The sequence below is a fragment of the Moschus berezovskii genome, chromosome 3 (genome assembly GCF_049115385.1).
Source record: "Moschus berezovskii isolate FMDL1 chromosome 3, NW_MosBer_1.0, whole genome shotgun sequence".
In the NCBI taxonomy this organism is placed as follows: Eukaryota; Metazoa; Chordata; class Mammalia; order Artiodactyla; family Moschidae; genus Moschus; species Moschus berezovskii.
The window spans coordinates 39,758,184-39,772,351 of NC_142462.1; the positions used below are offsets into that span (position 1 = coordinate 39,758,184).

At 43.1% G+C, this 14,168-nt stretch overlaps 1 protein-coding gene across 4 annotated transcripts in view; it reads left to right on the top strand.

Annotated features, from left to right (window-relative positions):
* The window catches only part of RUNDC3B (RUN domain containing 3B), a 179,132-nt gene that overhangs the window by 131,521 nt on the left and 33,443 nt on the right, over positions 1-14,168 (top strand). The window lies entirely within an intron of this gene.

Here is a 14,168-nt window from a genome sequence, read left to right on the forward strand (position 1 = left end):
AGATGCTTATATCTTTCCTTTTCTCCTTTGCTTTTTGCTTGTCTTCCTTCACAGCTATTTGTAAGGCCTCCTCGGGCAGCCATTTTGCTTTTTTGCATTTCTTTTCCATGGGGATGGTCTTGGTCCCTGTCTCCTGTACAGTGTCACGAACCTCTGTCCAGAGTTCATCAGGCACTCTATCAGATCTAGTCCCTTAAATCTATTCCTCACTTCCACTGTATAATCATAAGGGATTTGATTTAGGTCACATCTGAATGGTCTAGTGGTTTTCCCTACTTTCTTCAATTTAAGTCTGAATTTCGCAATAAGGAGTTCATGATCTGAGCCACAGTCAGCTCCTGGTCTTGTCTTTGCTAACTGTATACAGCTTCTCCATCTTTGGCTGCAAAGAATATAATCAATCTGATTTCGGTGTTGACCATCTGGTGATGTCCATGTGTAGAGTCTTCTCTTGTGTTGTTGGAAGAGGGTGTTTGCTGTGACCAGTGCGTTCTCTTGGCAAAACTCTATTAGCCTTTGCCCTGCTTCATTCCGTGCTCCAAAGCCAAATTTGCCTGTTACTCCAGGTGTTTCTTGACTTCCTACTTTTGCATTCCAGTCCCCTATAATGAAAAGGACATCTTTTTTGGGTGTTAGTTCTAAAAGGTCTTGTATGTCTGTGGACCACAATAAACTGTGGAAAATACTGAAAGAAATGGGAATACCAGACCACCTGACCTGCCTCTTAAGAAACCTGTATGAAGGTCAGGAAGCAACAGTTAGAACTGGACGTGGAACAACAGACTGGTTCCAAATAGGAAAAGGAGTGCATCAAGGTTGTATATTGTCACCCTGCTTATTTAACTTCTATGCAGAGTACATCATGAGGAACGCTGGGCTGGAAGAAGCACAAGCTGGAATCAAGATTGCTGGGAGAAATATCAATAACCTCAGATATGCAGATGACACCACCCTTATGGCAGAAAGTGAAGAGGAACTAAGGAGCCTCCTGATGAAAGTGAAAGAGGAGAGTGAAAAGGTTGGCTTGAAGCTCAACATTCAGAAAACAAAGATCATGGCATCTGGTCCCATCACTTCATGGCAAATAGATGGAAAAACAGTGGAAACAGTGTTAGACTTTATTTTTATGGGCTCCAAAATTATTGCGGATGCTGATTTCAGCCATGTAATTTTACGACGCTTACTCCTTGGAAGGAAAGTTATAACCAACCTAGATAGCATATTGAAAAGCAGAGACATTACTTTGTCAAGAAAGGTTGTTCTAGTCAAGGCTGTGGTTTTTCCAGTGGTCATGTATGGATGTGAGAGATGGACTGTGAAGAAAGCTGTGCGCCAAATAATTGATGCTTTTGAACTGTGGTGTTGGAGAAGACTCTTGAGAGTCCCTTGGACTGCAAGGAGATCCAACCAGTCCATTCTAAAGGAGATTAGTCCTGGGTATTCATTGGGAGGACTGATCCTAAAGCTGAAACTGCAATACTTTGGCCACGTCATGCGAAGAGTTGACTCACTGGAAAAGAGTCTGATGCTGGGAGGGATTGGGGGCAGGAGGAGAAAGGGATGACAGAGAATGAGATGGCTGGATAGCATCACCGACTCGATGGACATGGGTTTGAGTGAACTCTGGGAGTTGGTGATGGACAGGGAGGCCTGGCATGCTGTGATTCATGGGGTCACAGAGTCGGACATGACTGAATGACTGAACTAACTAACTAACTAAGACGTCTTTTAGAATGTTTACGATTTGCTATGTTATCAGAATCACACTTAAGGTACAGATAATCTCTGGCATTTTTGAAACTGTAAGAAGAGAGTGGACATTTTTTCTTCCCTATGTCACAGATTTTTTTCCAACACGAAGGTTTGCAGTCAAAGATATAACATATAAAGAAAAAGGTTAGAAGAGGAGCATTAAATGTAATATGAAGTATGAAATATTTGCTTCTGTATTATGTTGATTATGTTTTCCTGGGTGATTAAGATAATTTGCCACTTAACTTTTTATATATTTCTCAAAGGTTAGATGTGTTTTTAAATTACTGTTAAAATATGCTTTGATAATGTCTTTAAATACTCGTGAAATCTGAACACTGTGTAGTTTGGGCATTAGATGGTATCTATAGAGGAGCATTTCACAGCTTCATCGCAGATCAGTACTGTGCTCAGATACTGGCTCTGTCCTTGCCTATTATGAGCTCAATCTAAGTTGAATTTTTTTCTTGGAGCCTCTGTTGCCTTATTTGTAACATGGAGATAATACTTGTGGTTTATTATAAGTATTCAGTCATATAATGTTTAATAGTGTTAGGACAAAGAAGGTAATGAAGATTATTAGTCTGTTTTGGCTTGTAGAAACCTTAAGATCTCCTTAGTATATTCACTCAGATGAATATTGAGTTTAAAATGTTTCACCTTAACATGCCTAAATGGTACAGGTCAGACAGTGAGTTTGGACTTGATTGTATTATCCCTGAGTATCAAGGAATTCACTTTTGAGATCGAGTTCTAAACGGTGTGCTGTGCTATGCTAAGTCACTTCAGTCTTGTCTGACTCTTTGCGACCCTGTGGGCTGTAGCCTATTTGACTCCTCTGTCCAAGGGGATTCGGTAGGCAGAAATACTTGAGTGGGTTGCCGTTCCCTCCTCCAGGAGATCTTCCTACCCAGGGGTTGAACCTGCATCTCTAAAGTCTCCTGCACTGGCAGGAGGCTCAGTGGTAGTTGGATGAATATTTATGATAACATTATAGATCTGTGACAGGCATTCAGAGAGATGTTTTGCTGTACAAGTGATTCTTTGTGAAACACTCATTGCAGACTTTGAGAACAGACAGTCTCAGAACAGGATAAAAGAGCTAAACACCTTGTCATGATTATTATCTATAAAATGTATAATGATTTTTTTTTAGTTGATGAAAATTTTCTATTTGTGATTTGAAAAATAGGGATAGTAAAATGTTTTAGAGGGCTCCCTAGAGAAGGGAGTTAAGAGTCTTGACTAGCAGAGTGAAGAATCAGGCATTGCTAAAACTAGGCCACTGTTCTGGTTTAACAGCCAGTTTGGTGTAGTTCATGGTGAGTAGTGATGGTGTGATCTGTTGGCCTGAAAACCAGAAGTCACTGATGCTGTGGCACCCTGGCTCACAACTTTTAGGATGACTGGTGTGGATTCTAACAGAGTGCAATGATGTCATCATAGCCCAGTTAAAAATGGGAAAATCATGGCAGTTCCTGGTCACATATATTTTTTGCAGGTAACAACAGCTATTAAAATATCAAATTACAATTAGGCTGACATATATTACACACAGAGTTCAGTTCAGTTCAGTTCAGTCGCTCAGTCGTGTCCGACTCTCCGCGACCCCATGAATCACAGCACGCCAGGCCTCCCTGTCCATCACCAACTCCCGGAGTACACTCAAACTCATGTCCATTGAGTCGGTGATGCCATCCAGCCATCTCATTCTCCGTCGTCCCCTTCTCCTCCCGCCCCCAACCTTTCCCGGCATCAAGAACTGTACAAGAAAGATGTTCACGACCCAGATAATCACGATGGTGTGATCACTCACCTAGAGCCAGACATCCTGGAATGTGAAGTCACATGGGCCTTAGAAAGCATCACTATGAACAAAGCTAGCGGAGGTGATGGAATTCCAGTTGAGCTATTTCAAATCCTGAAAGATGATGCTGTGAAAGTGCTGCACTCAATATGCCAGCAAATGTGGAAAACTCAGCAGTGGCCACAGGACTGGAAAAGTTCAGTTTTCATTCCAGTCCCAAAGAAAGGCAATGCCAAAGAATGCTCAAATTACTGCACAATTGCACTCATCTCATGCGCTAGTAAAGTCATGCTCAAAATTCTCCAAGCCAGGCTTCAGCAATACGTGAACTGTGAACTTCCAGATGTTCAAGCTGGTTTTAGAAAAGGCAGAGGAAGCCAGAGATCAAGTTGCCAACATCCACTGGATCATGGGAAAAGCAAGAGAGTTCCAGAAAAACATCTATTTCTGCTTTATTGACTATGCCAAAGCCTTTTGTGTGGACCACAATAAACTGTGGAAAATATTGAAAGAGATGGGAATACCAGACCACCTGACCTGCCTCTTGAGAAACCTGTATGCAGGTCAGGAAGCAACAGTTAGAACTGGACATGGGAAAAAATAAAAAAAGAACTGGACATGGAACAACAGACTGGTTCCAAATAGGAAAAGGAGTATGTCAAGGTTGTATATTGTCACCCTGCTTATTAAATTTCTATGCAGAGTACATCATGAGGAACGCTGGGCTGGAAGAAGCACAAGCTGGAATCAAGATTGCAGGGAGAAATATCAATAACCTCAGATATGCAGATGACACCACCCTTAGGGTAGAAAGTGAAGAGGAACTAAGGAGCCTCCTGATGAAAGTGAAAGAGGAGAGGGAAAAGTTGCCTTAAAGCTCACCATTCAGAAAACTAAGATCATGGCATCCAGTCCCATCACTTCATGACAAATAGATGGGGAAACAGTGGAAACAGTGTCAGACTTTATTTTTTTGGGCTCCAGAATCACTGCAGATGGTGATTGAAACTGTGAAATTAAAAGACGTTTACTCCTTGGAAGGAAAGTCATGACCAACCTAGATAGCATATTGAAAAACAGAGACATTACTTTGTCAAGAAAGGTTAGTCCAGTCAAGGCTGTGGTTTTTCCAGTGGTCATGTATGGATGTGAGAGTTGGACTATAAAGAAAGCTGAACGCTGAAGAATTGCTGCTTTTGAACTATGGTGTTGGAGAAGACTCTTGAGAGTCCCTTTAATTGCAAGGAGATCCAACCTGTCCATCCTAAAGGAGATCAGTCCTGGGTATGCATTGGAAGGACTGATGATGAAGTTGAAACCCCAGTACTTCGGCCACCTGATGGGAAGAACTAACTCATTTGAAAAGACCCTGATGCTGGGAAAGATTGAGGACAGGAGGAGAAGGGGATGACAGAGGATGAGATGGTTGGATGGCATCACCGACTTGATGGACATGGGTTTGACTGAACTCCGGGAGTTGGTGATGGACAGGGAGGCCTGGCGTGCTGTGATTCATGGGGTCGCAAAGAGTCGGACATGACTGAGCGACTAAACTGAACTGATATTACATACTCTATTATCCATATAAGGATAGGAAAGTCAAGAAATTGCATCCAGGTACCAGATTGTTGGATAAAACCATTTCTGTGAGACTTTCTTCATAGAACCGTTCAACTTCAGCTTTTTCAGCGTTACTGGTCAGTGCATAGACTTGAATTACCATGATAGTGAATGGTTTGCCTTGGAGATGAACAGATCATTCTGTCATTTTTGCGATTGCATCCAAGTACTGCATTTTGGACTCTCTTGTTGACTGTGAGGGCTACTCTATTTCTTCTAAGGGATTCTTGCCCACGGAAATAGATATAATGGTCATCTGAGTTAAATTCACCCATTCCAGTCCATTTTATTTCACTGATTCCTCAAATGTTTATGTTCACTCTTGCCGTCTCCTGTTTGACCACTTCCAATTTGCCTTGATTCATGGAACTAACATTCCAGGTTCCTATGCAATATTGCTCTTTACAGCATCAGACTTTGCTTCCATCACCTGTCACATCCACAACTGGGTGTTGTTTTTGCTTTGGCTCCATCCCTTCATTCTTTCTGGAGTTATTTCTCCACTGATCTCCAGTAGTATATTGGGCACCTACCGAACTGGGGAGTTCATCTTTCAGTGTCCTTTTTGCCTTTTCATACTGTTCATGGAATTCTCAAGGCAGGAATACTGAAGTGGTTTGCCATTCCCTTCTCCAGTGGACCACATTTTGTCAGAACTCTCCACCATGACCCGTCCATCTTGGGTGGCCCTATGCGGCATGGCTCATAGTTTCATTGAGTTAGACAAGTCTGTGGTCCATGTGATCAAATTGGTTAGTTTTCTGTGATTGTGGTTTTCAGTCTGTCTGCCCTCTGATGGAGAAGGATAAGAAGGTTATGGAAGCTTCCTGATGGGACAGACTGACTGAGGGGGAAACCGGGCCTTGTTCTGATAGGCGGGGCCATGCTCAGTAAATCTTTAATCCAATTTTCTGTTGATGGGTTGGAGCTGTGTTCCCTCCCTGCTATTTCAGTTCAGTTCAGTTCAGTCACTCAGTCGTGTCCAACTCTTTGCGACCCCATGAATCACAGCACGCCAGGCCTCCCTGTCCATCACCAACTCCCGGAGTTCACTCAAACTCATGTCCATCGAGTCGGTGATGCCATCCAGCCATCTCATTCTCTGTCTTCCCCATCTCCTCCCACCCCCAATCCTTCCCAGCATCAGAGTCTTTTCCAGTGAGTCAAGTCGTTGCATGAGGTGGCCAAAGTATTGGAGTTTCAGCTTTAGCATCAGTTCATCCAATGAACACCCACCTGGGGCCAAACTATGGTGGAGGTAATGAAGTTAATGGGGACCTACTTCAAAGGTCCCATACACGCACTGCTACACTCACTGCCCCCAACCCTGCAGCAGGCCACCACTGACCCACACCTCTGCTGGAGACTAGACACTCCCGGGCAAGTCTGGGTCAGTCTTTTGTGGGGTCACTTCTCCTTTCTTCTGGGTGCTGGTGCACACAAGGTTCTGTTGTGCCTTCCAAGAGTCTATTTCCCAGTCTTGTGTAAGTTCTGGCAGCTCTGTGGTGGGGTTAATGTCAGCCTCTTCCAAAAGGGCTTATGCCATACCCAAGTCTGCTGCATCCAGAGCCCCTGTCCCTGTGGCAGTCCACTGCTGACCCGTACCTCCACAGGAGACTCTCAAACACAGTTCTGTCTCAGTCTCTGTGGGGTCCTGGGTCCTGGTGTACACAAGGTTTGTTTGAGCCTTCTGAGTGTCTCTGGTGGAAACGGAGCTTGATTCTAAACACAAATTTGCCCCTTCTACTGTCTTGCTGGGGCTTCTCCTTTGGATGTGGGATATCTCCTCATAGCAGCTCCAGTGCCTACTATCTTGCTGGGGTTTCTCTGACCTTGGATATGGGGTATCTACTCATGTATGCTCAGGTAAAGTGCAGCCGCCACTCCTGACCTAAAACCCAAAAAAGATGTCCTTTTCATTGTAGGGGACCGGAATGCAAAAGTAGGAAGTCAAGAAACACCTGGAGTAACAGGCAAATTTGGCCTTGGAGCACAGAATGAAGCAGGGCAAAACTTATGCCAAGAGAACACACTGGTCGTAGCAAACACCCTCTTCCAACAACACAAGAGAAGACTCTATACATGGACATCACCAAATGGTCAATACTGAAATCAGATTGATTATATTCTTTGCAGCCAAAGATGGAGAAGCTCTATACAGTCAAGAAAAACAAGATCGGGAGCTGACTGTGGCTCAGATCATGAACTCCTTATTGCTAAATTCAGACTTAAATTGAAGAAAGTAGAGAAAGCCACTAGACCATTCAGGTATGACCTAAATCAAACCCCTTATGATTAAACAGTGGAAGTGAGAAATAGATTTAAGGGACTAGATCTGATAGAGTGCCTGATGAACTATGGATGGAGGTTCATGACATTGTACAGGAGACAGGGATCAAGACCATCCCCAAGAAAAAGAAATGCAAAAAAGCAAAATGGCTGTCTGAGGAGGCTGTACAAATAGCTGTGAAGAGAAGAGAAGTGAAAAGCAAAGGAGAAAAGGAAAGATAAATCCATCTGAATGCAGAGTTCCAAAGAATAGCAAGGAGAGATAAGAAAGCCTTCCTCAGCGATCAGTGCAAAGAAACTGAGGAAAGCAATAGAATAGGAAAGACTAGAGAACTCTTTAACAAAATTAGAGATACCAAGGGAACATTTCATGGAAAGATGAGCACAATAAAGGACAGAAATGGTATGGACCTAACAGAAGCAGAAGATATTAAGAAGAGGTGTCAAGAATATACAGAAGAACTGTACAAAAAAGATCTTCATGACCCAGATAATCACGATGGTGTGATCACTCTCCTAGAGCCAGACATCCTGGAATGTGAAGTCAAATGGGCCTTAGAAAGCATCACTGTGAACAAAGCTAGTGGAGGTGATGGAATTCCAGTTGAGCTATTTCAAATCCTAAAAGATGATGCTGTGAAGGTGCTGCACTCAATATGCCAGCAAATGTGGAAAACTCAGCAGTGGCCACAGGACTGGAAAAGGTCAGTTTTCATTCCAATCCCAAAGAAAGGCAATGCCGAAGAATGCTCAGACTGCCGCACAATTGCACTCATCTCACACGCTAGTAAAATAATGCTCAAAATTCTCCAAGCCAGGCTTCAGCAATATGTGAACCGTGAACTTTCAGATGTCAAGCTGGTTTTAGAAAAGGCAGAGGAACCAGAGATCAAGTTGCCAACAACTGTTGGATTATTGAAAAAGCAAAAGAGTTCCAGAAAAACATCTATTTCTACTTTATTGACTATGCCAAAGCCTTTGACTCTCTGGATCACCACGAACTGTGGAAAATTCTTCAAGAGATCAAAGTACCAGACCACCTGACCTGTCGCTTGAGAAATGTGTATGCAGGTCAAGAAACAACAGTTAGAACTGGACATGGCACAACAGACTGGTTCCAAATAGGAAAAGAAGTACGTCAAGGCTGTATATTGTCACCGTGCTTATTTAATGTATATGCAGAGTACATCATGAGAAACGCTGGGCTGGATGAAGCACAAGCTGGAATCAAGATTGCTGGGAGAAATATCAATAACCTCAGATATACAGATGTCACCACCCTTCTGGCAGAAAGTGAAGAAGAACAAAAGAGCCTCCTGATGAAAGAGGAGAGTGAAAAAGTTGGCTTAAAGGTCAACATTCAGAAAACTAGGATCATCACACCTGGTCTCATCACTTCATGGCAAATAGATGGGGAAACAGTGGAAAATGACAGAGTTTATTTTTTTGGGCTCCAGAATTACTGCAGATGGTGACTGCCACCATGAAATTAAAAGACGCTTTCTCCTGGAAGAAAAGTTATGACCAACCTAGACAGAATATTAAAAAGCAGAGACATTACTTTGCCAACAAAGGTCCGTCTAGTCAAAGCTATGGTTTTCCAGTGGTTATGTATGGATGTTAGAGTTGGACTATAAAGATAGCTAAGGGACTTAGAATTGATGGTTTTGAATTGTAGTGTTGGAGAAGACTCTTGAGACTCCCTTGGACTTCAAGGAGAGCCCACCATTCCATCCTAAAGGAAATCAGTCCTGAATATTCATTTGGAAGGTCTGAGGCTGAAACTGAAATTCCAGTACTTTGGCCACCTGAGGGGAAGAACTGACTCATTGGAAGACCCTGTTGGCAAAGACTGAAGGTGGGAGAAGGGGACGACAGTGGATGAGATGGATGGATAGCATCGGTGACTCAATGGATTTGAGTTTAAGTAAACTCCGGGAGTTGATGATGGACAGGGGAGCCTGGGGTGCTGCAGTCAGTCCATGGTGTCCCAAAGAGTCGGACATGACTGAGTGACTGAACTGAATACAGGCAAGTACTTAAGGCCACCAATAGATGGCGCCCTCTCACTGTACATAATACATTCTCACCCTGCTTTCCTCTAGCTCACTTGAGCTAGGACTTGGAGATGATTGACCTGTAGTAGATGGGGAAACAGTGGAAACAGTGTCAGACTTCATTTCTTTTGGGCTCCAAAATCACTGCGGATGCTGATTGCAGCCATGAAATTAAAAGACGCTTATTCCTTGGAAGGAAAGTTATGACCAACCTAGATAGCATATTAAAGAGCAGAGACATTACTTTGCAAACAAAGGTCCGTCTAGTCAAGGCTATTGTTTTTCCTGTGGTCATGTATGGGTGTGAGAGTTGGACTGTGAAGAAAGCTGATCGCCGAAGAATTGATGCTTTTGACCTGTGGTGCTGGAGAAGACTCTTGAGAGTCCCTTGGACTGCAAGGAGATCCAACCAGTCCATTCTAGAGGAGATCAGTCCTGGGTGTTCATTGGAAGGACTGATACTGAAGCTGAAACTCCAATACTTTGGCAACCTCATGTGAAGAGTTGACTCAATGGAAAAGACTCTGATGCTTGGAGGGATTGGGGGTGGGAGGAGAAGGGGACGACAGAGAATGAGATGGCTGGATGGCATCACTGACTCGATGGAGGTGAGTTTGAGTGAACTCCGGGAGTTGGTGATGGACAGGGAGACCTGGCGTGCTGTGATTCATGGGGTCGCAAAGAGTCGGACACGACTGAGCGACTGAACTGAACGCAGATTTGTGTGCTTTTTTCCTTGGCTTCAGGGCAAACCTAAACCTCAGGATTCTCGACCATCTTCCATCAAGTAGCTCTTACTTGTTTGTCGTTGTTAACGCTGCTACCATTGTAAAGTTATTGTAATATTTCTTTAATTAATAGGAATTTAACAAATATTTTACACTAGGTTTGAAGTTTAGTTATGATTGTCACAGTCTTTCTTAGTGGTCTAGTTGGAAGGTTGAATAGGCTTTGAGTTGTCATCCCATAACCCTGTTCTACCCATAAATGAGTGAAAGTTGCTCAGTCATACCCGACTCTTTGTGACCCCATGGACTGTCCATGGGGATTCTCCAGGCAAGAATACTGGAGTGGGTAGCCATTCACTTCTCCAGGGGATCTTCCCGACCCAGGGATTGAATACAAGTCTCCTGCATTGCGTGCAGATTCTTTACCATTTCAGCCACCAGTGAAGCCCTTTCCCCATCAGGCTAGTTATTTTTGTCGTGTGATTGAAGAATATTGTTTTGTTTTGTTTCTGGATTACAGCAGATATGCATATATTCAATGTCCTTCTATCACTTAAATTTTTATTTTTGAAGCTCAGATTGTCCAATCTTTACTAATGGAAATGCCTTTATGTTAATTCCTGTGTACTTCTGACAAGATACATTTGTCATTGCTAAGTTTCTTGCTTTCTGGTACAAGATACCACAGGCTGATCTTGGATAGTTCTGGTTCTGGAATCAGTCATTCCTCTAAGGATCCAGAGTTTATCTTATATTTTACAATGAAAGGGAAAAGGAGGCATTTGAGGGAAATCCCTGGTGGTTCCAGTAGTTAAGATGGCAATGAACAACAAGGAAATAATTACTATAAAAAAGGAAGTTAGAGACTTTGCTGGTGGTCCAGTGGTTAAGATGCCATGTTTCTACGTAGGGGGCCTGGTTTTGAACCTAACACGACCAGAAAAATAAATAAGGAGGCATTTGAGGGTTTTTTTAGGTTCTAAACTACTCAGCAGCAGCAGCAGCAAACTACTCATTAATGTTTCTTTTCAAGGGATACTCTCAACTAAAGGTCTGAATTTCAACTAGGATAAATAAGATACAAGGATGTAATGTACAGCACAGGGAATATAGCCAATACTTTATAATAATTTTAGATGGAGCATAATTCAAAAAATACCTGAAACAAATAAGAGTATTGGAAATCAATTGTACTTCAGTTTCTTTTAAAAATGTAAACATTGAAAAGCATTTAAGAGACCTTGTTAGATTTCGGATTAACTTTTAGGGCAAGAATACTTCATAGGTAGATAATAGTTTTGGAATACCTGGCTCCTTGCTGCTGCTGCTGCTAAGTCGCTTCAGTTGTGTCTGTGCGACCCCATAGACAGCAGCCCACCAGGCTCCCCTGTCCTTGGGATTCTCCAGGCAAGAACACTGGAGTGGGCTGCCATTGCCTTCTCCGATTTAACTGCTAACACAGAGCAAAATGTAATTCCTGGGGTCACTGCCAAGGCTCGTGAGAAGCCCAGGAGGACCTGAGAGAAGCGCTCTCAACAGCGTCTCCATCTTTTTCATGCCATGATCACTGCTCTCACCTCTTGAAGTCTATGTCTTCAAGTTTTTCTCTTCAAGCCTGTAGCGCTGGTGTTGCCATCGCTCCTGTTTGTGTGACTCTGTCTAGCCCCCACCCCTTCCAATAGTCCAGTCACTACCTATAAATCTTTTCGCTGGCATCCAGGGTGTCTTAGGCAACAGTGTGTGGCCTCTTGATTGGCCGGGAGATCCTAGAGGGCTGGCTCCAAAATTGGGCCCATGGACAAAATGGAAAAGTGTGAGTGCCCAGAGGGTGGGAAAGGCTGCCATCTCTCAATATAATGCTAGGATGCAGATGCAGCCAATCCTGAAACAAATGGCATTAAATGCCCCCATTCAAGCCATAAGTATGTTCCAAATCAGGCCAACCTACTGAGCATGCCCAGTTACATCCTTCTGGTCACTCCAGGGCTCTGAAACGTAAACTCCGTTTCTCCGGGTTTTTAGAGTGGCCAACAGGTAAAAGAAGGTTGCAGGAAAAACAATTCTGGAGAGGTTCAATGAAAGAATAGCACCTGCACACAGGAAGTGGAAGAACGTGGGAAAATTGCCCAACACACAAACTCAGCAATGCTTCAACATGAATTTTAATTTATTGGATTAAGGAATTCAGGCCAACTAACAGATACACCAGGGAACCAGCAGATGGCATGCCTGAATAAGAATAACTCCAAATTTGGGGAATTTTCCGATCTGGTCTAATTTAATTAATTAAATTTATGAAGCATCTACTATGTAATGAGAGGCAGAGTGAGAATGCAAGAATAAAAAAAAATCTAATGAGGAGGATTTGAAAATGCAATGTAGAAATATCTACTGTGATAGAACTATAAACTAAAGCTGGAGAAAAACAACATTTCAGAAGGGACATCTGGGAAGTGTACAACAGTTCTTATGGGCAGCAGCTAACCAAGTTATAAAAAAAGACTTTTCGCATTATCTCATGTTTCCTAAAATAAATAAAAATGTACTCTCTTCCAAGGTTCAGTTCAGTTCAGTCATTCAGTCGTGTCCGACTCTTTGCGACCCCATAAATCACAGCACACCAGGCCTCCCTGTCCATCACCAACTCCCAGAGTTCACTCAAACTCATGTCCATCAAGTCGCTGATGCCATCCAGCCATCTCATTCTCTGTCGTCCCCTTCTCCTCCCACCCCCAGTCCCTCCCAAGATCAGAGTCTTTTCCAGTGAGTCAACTCGTCGCATGAGGTGGCCAAAGTATTGGAGTTTCAGCTTTAGCATCAGTCCTTCCAATGAACACCCAGGATTGATCTCCCTTAGAATGGACTGGTTGGATCTCCTTGCAGTCCAAGGGACTCGCAAGAGTCTTCTCCAGCACCACAGTTCAAAAGCATCAATTCTTCGGCGATCAGCTTTCTTCACAGTCCAACTCTCACATCCATACATGACCACGGGAAAAACCATAGCCTTCACTAGATGGACCTAAGAGTCCCTTAGAAGAAATGGAGTAGCCCTTATAGTCAATAAAAAGTCTGAAATGCAGTACTTGGGTGCAATCTCAAAAATGACAGAATGATCTCGATTGGTTTCCAAGGCAAACCATTCAGTATCACAGTAGTCCAAGTGTATGCCTCAACCACTGATGCCAATGAACTTGAAGTTGACCAGTTTTATGAAGACCTACAACATCTTCTAGAACTAACACCAAAAAAAAAAAAAAAAGATGTCCTTTTCATCATAGGAATCGGAACGTAAAAGTAGGAAGTCAAAAGATACCTGGAGTAACAAGCAAGTTTGGCCTTGGAGTACAAAATGAAGCAGGGCAAAGGCTAACAAAGTTTTGCCAAGAGAATGGACTGGTCATAGCAAACACCCTCTTCCAGTAACACTAGGGGTGACTTTACAAATTGGCATTACCAGATGGACAAATCAGAAATCAGAGTGATAATTACATTCTTTGCAGCCGAAGATGGAGAAGCTCTATACAGTCAGCAAAAACAAGGCCTGGAGCTGACTGTGGCTCAGATCATCAGCTCCTTATAGCAAAATTCAGGATTAAAATAAAAAAAGTTGGGAAAACCACTAGTCCATTCAGATATAACCTAAATCAAATCCCTTATGATTATACAGTAGAGGTGATGAATAGGTTCAAGAGAGATGTAGTAGACAGTATCTGAATAACTATGGACAGAGGTTCATGACATTATATGGTTCAGTTCAGTTCAGTCGCTCAGTCGTGTCCGACTCTCTGTGACCCTATGAATCACAGCACGCCAGGCCTCCCTGTCCATCACCAACTCCCAGAGTTCACCCAAACTCATGTCCACAGAGTCGGTGATGCCATCCAGCCATCTAATTCTCTGTCGTCCCCTTCTCCT